Below are 16,503 nucleotides of genomic sequence, written 5' to 3' on the forward strand. Positions count from 1 at the left end.
TCACACGTTTGCAAATTCCTTGTCCATTTCAGTTCTGCCCCATCTGATCCTTTGTGCGGATCAAGGCCAGAGAGAGGAACAGGTGCTCTCCTGGAAACCGGGGCCAAGGGAAGTGGGAATAACAAGGAGGGAGAGATCCACGGGTGACCCGCAGGGAGACCACGTGCAGTGCTTTGTGTCCATGTTTCTTCTGCAGAGTGTTGCAGCTTTCTGGTTTGACGGGCTGTATTCATAAGACTATTAATAGATGTGTTTTTAATCTTTGTGTCCCACAGTTAGGTATTGATGTTATTTTTTTTGACCAGTATTAAAAATCTAGAATTGATTTAATTAAATGCACATATGTCATTCAGATAGAAACAATTTCAAACCCTGCTTCTTTTTTTTTTTTCTGTTCCAATAAACCTTTATTTACAAACACAGGCAATGGGGTTTTGGAACTGGATAGAGGTTGCACAACACTGCAAATGCATTAAATACCACTGAATTATTCACTTTAAAATGGTTCATTTTGTGACATATGAATTTCACCTCAATAAATTATTATTATTATTTTTAAAATTATTTATTTATTTTTGGCTGCGTTGGGTCTTCGTTGCTGTGCACGGGCTCTCTCTAGTTGCTGCGAGCGGGGGCTACTCTTCGTTGTGGTGCGCGGGCTTATTACGGTGGCTTCTCTTGTTGCTGAGCACGGGCTCTAGGTGCATGGGCTTCAGTAGTAGAGCACAAGCTCAGTAGTTGTGGCGCACGGGCTTAGTTGCTCCGTGGCATGTGGGATCTTCCTGGACCAGGGCTCGAACCCATGTCCCCTGCATTGGCAGGTGGATTCTTAACCACTGGCGCCACCAGGGAAGTCCCAATAAATTATTTTTTAAAAGCAAATAGGCAGTTGATGGGATTTGGCTCACAAGTAGTGATTTTCTGACATGTGACCAAGATCAACCTTTAATTCTTTGCTTAAACCCATTCCAGGCAACCCTAATGTGCAGTTATGTAACATCTACCTGCATACTTATGACAGGTCACTCACTACCCCACAAGGTACTTTTTTTTCACTTATGGACAGATCCTGATCCTATCTGGAGGGTTTTTTCATATACAAAATCTCCCTCCCTATGCCTTCTATCCACAGAGAGTTTACTTATGTTATGATTGTCTCCTTCACTAAAGGAACTCCATGCCGGGTTGATTTAAAGAATGAGTTCACTCTGATTGGAGAAATACTGGAGGGGAACATGCTTATGTGCTAAAGCACCAGGCAAAGAGAAACTGAATCCCTTAGTTAAAGATACTCAACAGCACGGAGTGACTTCTCTCATACACACACACGTCCATCTGATGATTTTTATTTTTATCTGAGGTTTTTATTAGATGGAAGATACCTAGTGCTGGCTCAAAGGAAAGTGGTGACAACTGGCAAGCACTCCTCCACAGAGGAGAAGAGGCACTCCTGGCTGTGGAGATGGGTACTTACGATACTGAGGGTCGGGGTCTCCTGCTTGACTTTGGCCACCTGGGAAGCTCTTCCCCTGGGCACTCAGTACCGCCAGTGCTGGCACGAAAGGGTCTGCAGTGCGTTAGTTCAGCGTGGGTAGCAGTTCTTCCAGTTCTGGCTGGGCTCCGAACCTTCCCTTGAAGTCTCCTTCAGTGTGCTCCCTCACTGACAGTTTGACTCCTTCGGGAAGGTTGCTTCGGGTTATTTCCCAGAAAGTCTCTGCAAATGTACCGCGCAAACCGCTGACCTGAACCGCTCGCCCGTGGGTGGCAAGAGCTGAGTCCAGGGGCGTTCTGCTGCCTCGGTTCTGCAACTGCAACACCGCCGTGGTTTTGGTGGGCCTCACATAACTTTCCTCGACTTTAATGGAGAGATGGTTGCAGAGGTTGTGAACATATTGGGCATAACTCTCTGCCAGGGCCGTATCATATGCAGTCAGGTGAATGTTTAAAACCCCATATTCATAATCTGTCCCCAAATTAATGGGTCTCACTTCCACTTTTCCCCTCTTCTTCTTGGGCTCTTGTGCTTTAACTAGGTGCTTGTATCTTCCAATGCCACGCGTGGGCTGTGACCTGTAGTGCCGACTGGTGCTCAGCAGAATGCCACCTGCAGAACAGATGGGATTCTCTCTTGAAGTTCTGAACCTCAAGAGGGAAAGGCTTACTTAAAAATGGTGTCATTCCTCAGACACAGCGCCTTTCCCAGAGCTCCATTCATCCTTTGCTGCTGCGCGGCCTGTAATTGTGCCAGCTGAAGATTGGCCCAAGCAGCTGCAGCCCCTGGGTGTCCAAAAACCAATCCTGCTTCTTCTGAACAAATATTCTTAGGTGAAAATCAACATGTTCCTGAGCAATTAGAAATTGTGATGTACATCATTTTTCTTTAATATTTTAGCAATGCTTTTTTTTTTTTTTTATAAATTTATTTATTTTTGGCTGCATTGGGTCTTCGTTGCTGCACACGGGCTTCTCTCTAGTTGCGGCGAGCGGGGGCTACTCTTCGTTGTGGTGCACAGGCTTCTCATTGCGGTGGCTTCTCTTGTTGCAGAGCATGGGCTCTAGGCGCGCGGGCTTCAGTAGTTGTGGCACGCGGGCTCAGTAGTTGTGGCTCGCGGGCTCTAGAGTGCAGGCTCAGTAGTTGTGGCACACGGGCTTAGTTGCTCCGTGGCATGTGGGATCTTCCCGGACCCGTGTCTCCTGCACTGGCAGGCGGATTCTCAACCACTGCGCCACCAGGGAAGCCCTTAGCAATGCTTTTAGGGGACATACAATTACATTGGGTGTGTAGAACTGTCATGAATTAGTTTTTCACTATTACTACCAGAGATTTAAGTTTATGGAGAAATTGGGTGACCAGTCATCAAAGCAAATATAATACTTAACAAAGTAGAAGGTAAAAAAATTTAACATTTGTTATGTAAACACAGACTCATTTTTATTTAGTCCCGTTGTCGAATAGTAAGTGGTGGTACTTTTATATACAGTGAGTGTAGTTACCAGAGGTTGCCTAGGCATTTAGCTCCATTCTTTTCATACCTTTGGGACAGCTGTTTTGCCTTTTGCAGAGAAGAGAGAGACAGGAGATTTTATTGTTCGGACTGTGCTGAACTCAGAGGTGCTGTCCCCGCTTGCTGAGTGTCCTTCTAGAGCAGATCTAGAGAAGCAGTGGGCCTGCTGCTTCAGCACAGAGCTCTTGTGAGACTTAATATGAAAAAATTACAGAGGCGTAAATGTAGTTGAACCATTAATTTTCAACGTTTTTTCCCTATCATGTTTTCTTTTTATTGTCAACTAAAAATTGTCACTCACCATCTGGTTCTATAAGAATGAAGTCACTGGCCACTACAGTCGCTGACCTTCATCGCCCCCTGAAAGGAGTTCAGGGTGGAGATCAGGAATGAGGCCCTCTGTGCTCTGGGGAAACTGGCAGAAGAGGCCTTCAGAGAGTTAGATCTTTCCAGGAGAAGAGTTTATGAGCCCAATTCTCGCATCTCTTCATATCTAGAAAAGCACTAACATCACTAACGGAGACATGTGCTCCTCGTGACCAGCAGCAACCTTCTGCGAAACTGTGTGCTCAACTGCACGTACCCGCTTCACCAAAATCACACATATCCTGACTTCCCCCCTCACCTCTTCGGAGCAGTTCCTCAGAGCTCTCTGAGAGGCTGTCTCCTGGGCTATGGTCCTCATTTTGCCCCAAATGAAACTTAACTCACAGCTCTCACGTTGTGTATTTTTTTTTCAGTCGACTTTATTTATCAGATACTATTTCCTTTGGGATTAAAACAACCCAAAAGGTAAGGTTGTTTGGTAAGAAAGCTCACAGTGGAGGAAAAATATCTTAGTTCTAAATATATCCTTCTCGAGATATACTGATAAAATAAGATGCGCTTTTTCTCTGAAAGAACAAAGACGTGGCAGTTGATGGTTTTTAAAAGTCTCAGAGACTTTATTTCATACCCATGTAACTGGAAGCTGGGAGTCTTTTCAAAGTGTTTCTCAAACCAAAGATATTTCTTCGCGTCTATGACATCTCGTAAATCTATGGGCAAATAAACTATTTTCAAAAGCCCAGATTTGTTTTTGAAATAAAATATATGCTTGTGTTTCCCAGATCTGTATTTAAAATGATGCGAAGAGGTATTTATATGGTGTCAGGTGCGGAAAAACCATCAGCATTTCAAAGAGCTGATATTCTGTACCAGAGCTCAAGTAAACAGTGGCTGACTCTATCATTCAGTGCAGAAATGTTTCCCAATTGTTTTTTAACGTTTCAAATTTTTTGATATTTGTAAACATCAAAAGTCTTACATTTTCATGGGGTCAAATATATTTATCTTTCGTTTATTTTATTTACTTGTTTAACAGTCATTCCTAACCCCAGATCAGTTGAAAAATTACCAATATTTCTTCCGTTTTTTAAAAACAGTTCTTTTTTTTTTTTTAATTCTTTTTAAACATAATAGAAGTCTCTACAGTCTATTTTGGCACATGGGATGAAGTGAAGATCAGATCATTTTTATCCCAACTACTTAGTCAATTTGTTAACACTATTTCTTATATATGCTATTTCTATTGATACATTGGTTAATGAGAATATATATTAAGTTTTAAAATATCTCAGAGTCTATTTGCTCTGTCAGTTTTTGTGCCAGTTTTCATTATTGTTGTTTTCTTCTTCTTATTTTTCAGAAATTCCTAGCTTCTGTCACTTGTTTAATTTTTCAAATGAACTTGGGAATTATTTTTAAAGTCTTTCTCCTAACCATCCCCTTCCCCCTGTAGAAATTTCTATTGGGAATTACATTAAAATAATTTGAGTGGAGCTGGCATTTTATACATTCAATCTTTCATACATACAAGGCATATCTCTATTTATTCTGCTCTTCTTTCATGGTTCTTTGCAAATTTTGGTAATTTGCTTCAAACAGGCCCCTCTCTATATTTGTTATTATAGAAGATGTTTTTTTCCAGATAGATTTATTTCCTGTTGGTTATTGTTGGGATTGAAAAATGCTATTGATTTCTAAAATTTTAAAATTCACTCCCTTCACCAAACTATTATTTGTTCTAATAGTTATCAGTCAACTCGTCTGAGCTTTCTAGATAGACAGTTGTGTCGTAGCCAATAACACTATGGTTTCTTCCTTCTGGTAGTCAGGCTCTATTACTTTGTGTCTTATGTGCTTTTATGGGCTAAAGTCCTAAAATTTAAAAAAAATGATCGCTTGTAAAGTACCTGTTCTCTGTTAGAAATGATTTTGTAAGTCACCTAGAGACTGCAGGTTACCTTTCATTGTGTAGAAAGGTTTTTGGAAATCAACACATTTCCTTGTTTTGAATCAGTGGTATCTGTTCCTATTTTTGGTAGAATAAGTACAACTTTAGGGAAAACTTGTTAAAATAGAAGCCTTGAAAACTTATTTAAAGCAGTTTTTGAAATAGATTACTGTATATTCTTTTTATTTTTCTAGGTGAAAGCTTGGTGATACTGGGAAACCGAAATTCAGAGTTAAAAAATAATGATTTCAGTGGTTCTAAACTAAAATCCAACTTTTATGGATAATTGTTTTAATGGACATATTGGTAATTTTGTAGCTCAAACTTTGCTTCTGTCAGTAATAGTACTGCCTATAATCAGTAGACTAGATTGTTGATACTGTTGGAAGTAAGGAGTGATCAGTGCTAGTTTTGTAAGGGGTAAAGCACAAACTAGTGATGTAGAGTTTGATGCTGTCTTATCTTTTTTTTTTTTTCAAGGAACTGGCTACCCTTTCTTGATAAATGCTTCTGTAGTAAGCTGTTTGTACACCTAGTGAACAGACCCATGGTTTCCTTCTCTGTATTTGAGTAACTGGAATGTTCTTTTGTTTTTTTTTTTTAATTTTTGGCTGCATGGGGTTTTCATTGCTGCGCGCGGGCTTTCTCTAGTTGCGGCGAGTGGGGGCTACTCTTTTTTGCCGTGCGTGGCTTCTCATCGCCGTGGCTTCTCTTGTTGCGGAACACTGGCTCTAGGCGCACGGGCTTCAGTAGTTGTGGCACACGGGCTCAGTAGTTGTGGCTCGTGGGCTCTAGAGCACAGGCTCAGTAGTTGTGGCGCATGGGCTTAGTTGCTCTGCGGCATGTGGGATCTTCCCGGACCAGGGCTCGAACCCGTGTCCCCTAAATTGGCAGGCGGATTCTTAACCACTGAGCCACCAGGGAAGCCCTGGAATGTTCTTCTGATGCCAGTTTTCGTGTCATATTTCTGTGATCTTCTTTAAGTTTTCTATCATTTTCCCTCATCGCCTGGACAACCTTTAGATATTGTGGTCTTGGTATCTGGGATTCTTTACCTTTTTCCCTCTTACCTTTGCATGCTGAGTTAATCAGTTTATGTCCTATAACTGTCCAGTTGACCGTGAGGCATCACTTTTATACACTTATTATGTCCATCTTTGTCTCAGTTGCATTGTATCAGCACTTATAGTTTACCATCTCCACTCATTTTTAGGAACAAATATTAGTAAATATGAAGCAATATTTAAATAATTGCACAAATAACTGTTGCTTGGCAACATGGAACTGTTGCTTGCTGTGCTTTACTGTGATGAAGTAGTGGGATATGTGTGTCCATCAGCTGATGCATGGAAATCTCGGGGAGGCTCAGGAAAGGTGGTTTGAGCATGTCCCTTTTTAATGTTTGACAGTGCTGGTTGCCTGAAAGTCATGCTGTAAAGTGCTGGAGTGCCCGTCAAGAACGTCGTGATCTCTGTTAAGCTGAATCTTTTCTGGGTCTCAGTTTTCTCTTCTGCAAGATGACCAAGCTGGTCGTTATGATCTTTAAGGTTCTTTCCAATGTGATACTGTGATTCTACTTGGGCCATTCAGGTCCTTACACAGAAATTGAGTATTCTTACATAGATATAATAAAAGAAAAAATTTAAAAAACCAAGTTTATTTTATTTATCCCTTTTCTTTTTCCCAGCCGAGTACAGATAAGAAACTGGTAGTTATTATTGTTTATGTTCTGCCTTTCTCTTAACTCAAATAATTGAAGGTAGCTTACAACAAGGATATAAATTTATGGTAAAATATAAAAATAAAGAGGACCAAGCAGGGAAATAGAAATTAAAGTGGAAAAGAACCATCTAGAAAGATGATAGGCCTGTTGACCATGAGGGCCTGCAGGTGCTGAGGGTGTCGGCAGGTAGAGAGAGGCAGGTCGGTGCTTAGGGAGGGGTGAGCTCGTGTGCAGGGTGCTGCTCGTGGGCCCTGTCCGGAGCCAGCGTCACAGAAGCCACTGCGTCTCAGTTCATCTGCGTCTGCGGTCGTGATTCTGCAAGGCCACCGCCTCTGCTCCCCGTGGGGCCTGGCTGCGGTTGCAGGCACAGACCTCGCTCCTCGCTGCCCCGGGGAGGGCACCGGAGATCCAGGCAGTAAAGGGCGCAGGAGACGTCGCCGGCCCGGAGGAGCGACGGCAGGGATTTGTGACAGCGCGGGGCCTGGAAGGAGAGCCTCCGGGTGGGTGACAGACCTCCTCCTCTGTTCAGGGCGGCCGCCCGGCCTTCCCTCGTGTCTCGAGCAGCCCGTGGTGCCCTCTGGAGCGCGCTCCGCCTCGCTGTCTGCCGGGTCGGAGGGCGCATTGTCGGCTGTGAGCTGGTGGCCTAAGGAGGAGCCCGGGTTTGGGGCGACCGCCCAGGAGGCCATGCGTCTCCCCGCAGCCTCCATCTGCGTCCAGGGCGTGTTGCACCGAAGGGTAAAGTCTGCTCCACCTGCCGGAAGCAGTGCGGTGAGGCTGGTCTTGGTCTGACGGTGGAAGTTCATCCATTCTCCAAGTCACGGGGAGACGGTGGGCTCTGGAGTTAGACCTGGGCTTCTCACTCTCGCCAGGACTCCTTTCTCCTGTGGAGAGCCTCAGTTTCCTTTCCTACACGATATCCTTCCTGAATTGTGCTGGTGACTAGTTGAGGTGATATCTGTGCAGTGCCCCGTTAGTGACTCAAGAAGTAATAGTCATAATAATGTCACTGTGATTATTCTTTTTATTATTCATCTGTTCTCCCACCAGACCTTTTGCAAGAGGTGTCAGTAAAACAGTAAGCAGCCTTCAGAGATGTTTTTCTTCGATCTGCTGTAAAGGTGAAAACTCTTTAAGGCAAGCTGCTATTTTGATATTTGAAAGATATCAGAAAGACCCAGGACTGCAGAGACTGTAAAACTGCTACTTTCCGGAAGCATGTCTGTCAGGGGCGGCTCCTCCCCTCCAGGTCGGGAGGCCTGTTGGCTCCTGTACTCCGGAAGGTCCATGCTGGGCTCCTTTCGGTAGCAGTGTGCCCGCAGCTTCTCAGACACGCGGGTGGAGACGAGGTTCCCGTGTTCCTCGTTCAGAGCAGGTGCTAGAGATTCAGAGAGGAGAGGAATTTCAGCTTAGTGTTTGAATTTTGTGTTTGAGACGAGCAGACAATTAAATGCTGTAAAGTGGCACAGGAAAGTGGCTTGAACTTTAAGAATGTTCCTTTTCCTCCGTTCTCCCACTTCACCCTGAGATTTTCACATTTATATTAATTATCTCCACAGCTCATATGAGGTCATACAGTAGAATCTGAATTTGAAATAAACGTCAGAATCAGAAAACAGGCCGATCATCCTTCACAGGCGGCTATGCAGAAAATGTGCTTCTGTGGCTGAAGCATTCTGTCATATGAAGCTCAGACCTCATTTTTCAAATACCTTGTCACCAAAGTAACTAGGACATCTCATTAAAGACTCTGGGGGGTGTTGGGATGGTGGCAGGACGTGGCCATGTGGAAGAGAGCGCCGTGGACCGGCAGCCCCTGGGCTGGTCCGCCTCCTGCTGGCTCTGGGCTGACCCGTCACCGGAGGCCTCTCCCCCAGCCGGACCCACGCTTCTCATCTGGAGAGTCATCTTCGGTGTCCTGTCCAGTGTTCACTGCTGTGAGTGTACAGAGGGGGCACCACTGTGCATACTGCACTCAGCCGTTCCTGAAAAAGATAATGGTACTCTGTTACTCACTCAGGCTCACGGTGCTTGTGCGGATAAAATTCATCACCGCCCCCAGCAATGATTTTCTGTTTGTGTGTGTGTGTTTCCTTACATCGTTGGAGTCCTTAGAACTATTTTGCACGAAATGCCAGTTTATAAGATATATAAAAGTAAATGCTGTGGTGTCATTAGGGCCCGCACCCCACTTTCCTGAATTTTCACCCCGAGCCTCTTCCATAGAGCCATAGGATTTGAAAACTAGACCCATACTCTTGTGTGCACCATTGTATTCTTGATCTAATCCCATTTTAACTTTTTTCTCACTATTTCATTTCATTTTGAAAAATTTCAAGCATACAGTACAATTGGAAAAATTTTTACAAGGAACTACTGAATAGCCATCACCTGGATTCTTACCATTAACCTGTTAATAACACTCACGTTGCCACATAATCATTTGTCTGTCCCTCTGTCCATCCAACAGCACATCTTTTTTGGTGTGATAGATTTCAAAGTAAGTTGCAGACTTTCCTTAGATGCATACAATTAGCACAATCCTCTTTTTAAGGTAAAATTTACATGCGGTGAAATGCACAGGACTTAAGTATACTATTCATTCATTGAGTTCTGACAGATGAATACACCTGTGTAATTCAAACTCCCTATCAAGATCCAAAACACTACAAATGCCCCAAAAAGCTTCCTCGTGCTCCTTTCAAAGATTAATCTCCACCTCCAGCCTCCAAAGGAAGGCACTGTTTTGAGTTTTTTCTACTGTAGACTAGTTTTATCAGTTATACTACTTTACATAAAGGGAATCATTCAGGATATTCTCTTTTGTGACTGGTTTTTTTCACTCATCATCATGTTTCTGAGATGCATCCATTTTTTTGTTTTTGTTTTTGTTTTTTTTCACACACACACACTGTATTTTATTTTTACAAGAGATAAATAAACTGACACCAAGCATTGTAAATGGATGACCACAACAAAAGCAACAATGATTGCAATTACCAAACATGAAACACACTCATACTGTGTCATAATATTGACATTCAGTCCAGTAATCCTCGACTGTAACAGTTCCTTTACTTTGCAGTGAAAATTGATTTGTATATTCTTTGCCTCTGAGTCCTTGTGGGATTTTTTTTTTTTAATTCAAACAAAGTCACAAAAATTATAATCATCCTCATCAGTTCACTCAGTCCCATGTAATTAATTTTTTTATCTTGATCTTTTGTTAGCACTTTTATGAGTTCATCAGTTTTTCATTAGAGTTCTGAAAATGCTTATTCATTCAGTTCAGCAGTACAGTCAGTTACCAGAAACCTGTACTTGTCAGAGTCTTTTCCATGAATTCCTTGAAGATGAAACCCTTTTATAGGAACATATTTGCAAAAGCATCAGAGTACACCCAGAACTGTCTGTAAATGACAAAAGACTTAAAAATGACCACGGTTAAAGATTTCATGAAAGTTCATAATAATGCAATTGACAAGGAAATTTAGTTATTTCTGAGATACACATTTTAAAGTAATAACTAGAATTATGACTTATAACATTATACCAGAACATATAAGATTTTAAGAAATTTCATGTAATGTCTGAAACATTTATATTAACACATTTCCATACAAATAACCCAATGAAAGTTTAGTATTAGTTGTTTTGTTTGTTTGTTTGTTTTTATACTGCAGGTTCTTATTAGTCATCAGTTTTATACACATCAGTGTATACATGTCAATCCCAATCACCCAATTCAGCACACCACCATCCCGACCCCACCGCAGTTTTCCCTCCTTGGTGTCCATATGTCTGTTCTCTACATCTGTGTCTCAACTTCTGCCCTGCAAACCGGCTCATCTGTACCATTTTTCTAGGTTCCACATACATGTGTTAATATACGATATTTGTTGTTCTCTTTCTGACTTACTTCACTCTGTATGACAGTCTCTAGATCCATCCATGTCTCAACAAATCACTCAATTTCGTACCTTTTTATGGCTGAGTAACATTCCATTGTATATATGTACCACAACTTCTTTATCCATTCGTCTGTCGATGGCCATTTAGGTTGCTTCCATGACCTGGCTATTGTAAATAGTGCTGCAATGAACATTGGGGTGCATGTGTCTCTTTGAATTATGGTTTTCTCTAGGCATATGCCCAGTAGTGGGATTGCTGGATCATATGGTAAATCTATTTTTAGTTTTTTAAGGAACCTCCATACTGTTCTCCATACTGTCTGTACCAATTTACATTCCCACCAACAGTGCAAGAGGGTTCCCTTTTCTCTACACCCTCTCCAGCATTTGTTGTTTGTAGATTTTCTGATGATGCCCATTCTAACTGGTGTGAGGTGATAGCTCATTGTAGTTTTGATTTGCATTTCCCTAATAATTAGTGATGTTGAGCAGCTTTTCATGTGCTTCTTGGCCATCTGTATGTCTTCTTTGGAGAAATGTCTATTTAGGTCTTCTGCCCATTGGGTTGTTTGTTTCTTTAATATTGAGCTGCATGAGCTGTTTATATATTTTGGAGATTAATCCTTTGTCCGTTGATTCGTTTGCAAATATTTTCTCCCATTCTGAGGGTTGTCTTTTCGTCTTGTTTATGGTTTCCTTTGCTGTGCAAAAGCTTTGAAGTTTCATTAGGTCCCATTTGTTTATTTTTGTTTTTATTCCCATTACTCTAGGAGGTGGATCAAAAAAGATCTTGCTGTGATTTATGTCAGAGTGTTCTTCCTATGTTTTCCTCTAAGAGTTTTATAGTGTCCAGTCTTACATTTAGGTCTCTAATCCATTTTGAGTTAATTTTTGTGTATGGTGTTAGGGAGTGTTCTAATTTCATTCTTTTACATGTAGCTGTCCAGTTTTCCCAGCACCACTTATTAAAGAGACTGTCTTTTCTCCTTTGTATATCCTTGCCTCCTTGGTCATAGATTAGTTGACCATAGGTGCATGAGTTTATCTCTGGGCTTTCTATCCTGTTCCATTGATCTATATTTCTGTTTTGGTGCCAGCACCATATTGTCTTGATTACTGTAGCTTTGTAGTATAGTCTGAAGTAAGGGAGTCTGATTTCTCCAGCTCCGTTTTTCTTCTCAAGATTGCTTTGGCTATTCGGGGTCTTTTGTGTTTCCATACAAATTGTGTAATTTTTTGTTCTAGTTCTGTGAAAAATGCCGTTGGTAATTTGATAGGGATTGCATTGAATCTGTAGATTGCTTTGGGTAGTATAGTCATTTTCACAATATTGATTCTTCCAGTCCAAGAACATGGTATATCTCTCCATCTGTTTGTGTCATCTTTGATTTCTTTCATCAGTGTCTTATAGTTTTCTGCATACAGGTCTTTTGTCTCCCTAGGTAGGTTTATTCCTAGGTATTTTATTCTTTTTGTTGCAATGGTAAATGGGAGTGTTTCCATAATTTCTCTTTCAGATTTTTCATCATTAGCATATAGGAATGCAAGAGATCTCTGTGCATTAACTTTGTATCCTGCAACTTTACCAAATTCATTGATTAGCTCTAGTAGTTTTCTGGTGGCATTTTTAGGATTCTCTATGTATAGTATCATGTCATCTGCAAACAGTGACAGTTTTACTTCTTCTTTTCCGATTTGTATTCCTTTTATTTCTTTTTCTTCTCTGATTGCCATGGCTAGGACTTCCAAAACTATGTTGAATAATAGTGGTGAGAGTGGACATCCTTGTTTCGTTCCTGATCTTAGAGGAAATGCTTTCAGTTTTTCACCATTGAGAATGATGTTTGCTGTGGTTTGTTGTATATGGCCTTTATTATGTTGAGGTAGGTTCCCTCTGTGCCCACTTTCTGGAGAGTTTTTATCATAAATGGGTGTTGAATTTTGTCAAAAGCTTTTTCTGCATCTATTGAGATGATCATATGGTTCTTATGCTTCAATTTGTTAATATGGTGTATCACATTGATTGATGTCCATATATTGAAGAATCCTTGCATCCCTGGGATAAATCCCACTTGATCGTGGTGTATGATCCTTTTAGTGTGTTGTTGGATTCTGTTTGCTAGTATTTTGTTGAGGATTTTTGCATCTGTATTCATCAGTGATATTGGTCTGTAATTTTCTTTTTTTTTGTAGTATCTTTGTCTGGTTTTGGTATCAGGGCGATGGTGGCCTCATAGAATGAGTTTGGGAGTGTTCCTTCCTCCGCAATTTTTGGGAAGAGTTTGAGAAGGATGGGTGTTAGCTCTCCTCTAAATGTTTGATAGAATTCACCTGTGAAGCCATCTGGTCCTGGACTTTTGTTTGTTGGAAGATTTTTAATCACAGTTTCAATTTCATTACTTGTGATTGGTCTGTTCATATTTTCTATTTCTTCCTGGTTCAGTCTTGGAAGGTTATACCTTTCTAAGAATTTGTCGATTTCTTCCAGGTTGTCCATTTTATTGGCATAGAGTTGCTTGTAGTAGTCTCTTAGGATGCTTTGTATTTCTGCGGTGTCTGTTGTAACTTCTCCTTTTTCATTTCTAATTTTATTGATTTGAGTCCTCTCTCTCTTTTTCTTGATGAGTCTGGCTAATGGCTTATCAATTTTGTTTATCTTCTCAAAGAACCAACTTTTAGTTTTATTGATCTTTGCTATTGTTTTCTTTGTTTCTATTTATTTCTGCTCTGATCTTTATGATTTCTTTCCTTCTGCTAACTTTGGGTCTGGTTTGTTCTTCTTTCTCTAGTTGCTTTAGGTGTAATGTTAGATTGTTTACTTGAGATTTTTCTTGTTTCTTGAGGTAGGCTTGTATAGCTATAAACTTCCGTCTTAGAACTGCTTTTGCTGCATCCCATAGCTTTTGGATCGTCTTGTTTTCATTGTCATTTGTCTCTAGGTATTTTTTGATTTCCTCTTTGATTTCTTTAGTGATCTCTTGGTTATTTAGTAACATATTATTTAACCTCCATGTGTTTGTGTTTTTTACGTTTTTTTCCCTGTAATTCATTTCTAATCTCATAGCGTTGTGGTCAGAAAAGATGCTTGATATGATTTCAATTTTCTTAAATTTACTGAGGCTTGATTTGTGACCCAAGATGTGATCTATCCTGAAGAATGTTCCGTGCACACTTGAGAAGAAAGTGTAATCTGCTGTTTTTGGATGGAATGTCCTATAAATATCAATTAAATGTATCTGGTCTAATGTGTCATTTAAAGCTTCTGTTTCCTTATTTATTTTCATTTTGGATGATCTGTCCATTGGTGTAAGTGAGGTGTTAAAGTCCCCCACTATTATTGTGTTACTGTCGATTTCCTCTTTTATAGCTGTTAGCAGTTGCCTTATGTATTGACGTGCTCCTATGTTGGGTGTATATATATTTATAATTGTTATATCTTCTTTTTGGATTGATCCCTTGATGATTATATAGTGTCCTTCCTTGTCTCTTGTAACATTCTTTATTTTAAAGTCTATTTTATCTGATATGAGTATAGCTACTCCAGCTTTCTTTTGATTTCCATTTGCATGGAATATCTTTTTCCATCCCCTCACTTTCAGTCTGTATGTGTCCCTAGGTCTGAAGTGGGTCTCTTGTAGACAGCATATATATGGGTCTTGTTTTTGTATCCATTCAGCAAGCCTGTGTCTTTTGGTTGGAGCATTTAATCCATTCACGTTTAAGGTAATTATCGATATGTATGTTCCTATGACCATCTTCTTAATTGTTTTGGGTTTGTTTTTGTAGGTCCTTTTCTTCTCTTGTGTTTCCCACTTAGAGAAGTTCCTTTAGCATTTGTTGTAGAGCTGGTTTGGTGGTGCTGAATTCTCTTAGCTTTTGCTTGTCTGTAAAGCTTTTGATTTCTCCATCAAATCTGAATGAGATCCTTGCCGGGTAGAGTAATCTTGGTTGTAGGTTCCTCCCTTTCATCACTTTAAGTATATCATACCACTCCCTTCTGGCTTGTAGAGTTTCTGCTGAGAAATCAGCTGTTAACCTTATGGGAGTTCCCTTGTATGTTATTTGTCGTTTTTCCCTTGCTGCTTTCAATAATTTTTCTTTGTCTTTAATTTTTGCCAATTTGATTACTGTGTGTCTCGGTGTGTTTCTCCTTGGGTTTATCCTGTATGGGACTCTCTGCGCTTCCTGGACTTGGGTGACTATTTCCTTTCCCATGCTAGGGAAGTTTTCGACTATAATCTCTTCAAATATTTTCTCTGGTCCTTTCTCTCTATCTTCTCCTTCTGGGACCCCTATAATGCGAATGTTGTTGTGTTTAATGTTGTCCCAGAGGTCTCTTAGGCTGTCTTCATTTCTTTTCATTCTTTTTTCTTTAGTCTGTTCCACAGCAGTGAATTCCACCATTCTGTCTTCCAGGTCACTTATCCGTTCTTCTGCCTCAGTTATTCTGCTATTGATTCCTTCTAGTGTAGTTTTCATTTCAGTTATTGTATTGGTCATCTCTGTTTGTTTGTTCTTTAATTCTTCTAGGTCTTTGCTAAACATTTCTTGCATATTCTCGATCTTTGCCTCTATTGTTTTTCCGAGGTCCTGGATCATCTTCACTATCATTATTCTGAATTCTTTTTCTGGAAGGTTGCCTATCTCCACTTCATTTAGTTTTTTTTCTGGGGTTTTATCTTGTTCCTTCATCTGGTATATAGCCCTCTGCCTTTTCATTTTGTCTGTCTTTCTATGAATGTGGTTTTTGTTCCACAGGCTGCAGGATTGTAGTTCTTCTTGCTTCTGCTGTCTGCCCTCTGGTGGGTGAGGCTATCTCGCATCCATGTTATTGTGTGTATAGTAGGTGTGTGAGTGTGCATGTGTGTAATGGTGTTCCCTTGTAGGAACATACCACTGTTTGTTTATCCATCCTCCTGTTGATGAACATCTGGGCTCTTTGTGTTTTGGGGCTGCTATGAGTAAAGTTAACAATGAATGTTCTCATAGAAATCTTTCTATAGACATTTTCTCTTGGTTAAATACCTAGGGTTCAAATTATTGGATCCATTGCCAGACTTTTTTCTGAAGCAGTTGTATCATTTTACACTCTCTCAGACAGAAGTGTTTGTCTGACCAATGATGTCAAGCACTTCTACATGTGCTTATCAACCATTTGCATATCTTCTGTGATTGTGAGTCCTTGTCTTTTTATTATTGAATTGCAGGGGTTCTTTATATGTCGCAGCTGCCGTGTTCATGTTTTGCGAATCTTTTCTCCCAGTCTTTGGCTTCCTTTTAATTTTCTTAAAGATGTCTTTTGAAGAACAGAAAATTTTAATTTTCAAATACAATCTTGCCAATGGTTTCTTTCATGATTATTGATATGTTTTAAGAAACCTGTGTCCACTCCCAAGTTACGAAGATATTCTCATATGTTTTCTTCTAAAAGCTTCACATCTTGGTCAGTAGTTTTTTGATTTATCTTGAATTAATTTATGTATATACTGTGAGTTTGGGACTCTGCCTTTTGGCTACTCCTCAGCATAATGTGCTTCTGTTTCCCTGGCTGACTAATGTGTACATACACTGATGGCTGTGCACTTGTACATT

General features: G+C 40.5%; 1 protein-coding gene and 1 pseudogene across 8 annotated transcripts in view; one reads left to right on the forward strand and one right to left on the reverse strand.

Annotated features, from left to right (window-relative positions):
• Positions 1 to 16,503, forward strand: part of FARS2 (phenylalanyl-tRNA synthetase 2, mitochondrial) — a 391,286-nt gene that overhangs the window by 44,806 nt on the left and 329,977 nt on the right. The window contains exon 1 of one of the 7 annotated variants that reach the window (XM_082413328.1): positions 5,833 to 5,850. The exons of the other annotated variants lie outside the window; for them this stretch is intronic. The gene's annotated coding sequence lies outside the window, so the exon portion shown is untranslated. Of the gene's footprint in view, positions 1 to 5,832; positions 5,851 to 16,503 lie in introns of those variants that run through there. 7 annotated transcript variants of the gene reach the window in all.
• LOC309637964 (large ribosomal subunit protein mL48 pseudogene) lies at positions 726 to 2,396 on the reverse strand (annotated as a pseudogene). Its single transcript has one exon. The product of its transcript is annotated as a large ribosomal subunit protein mL48 pseudogene (transcript).

Source organism: Balaenoptera physalus (genome assembly GCF_965194825.1).
Source record: "Balaenoptera physalus genome assembly, chromosome: 11".
NCBI lineage: Eukaryota > Metazoa > Chordata > Mammalia > Artiodactyla > Balaenopteridae > Balaenoptera > Balaenoptera physalus.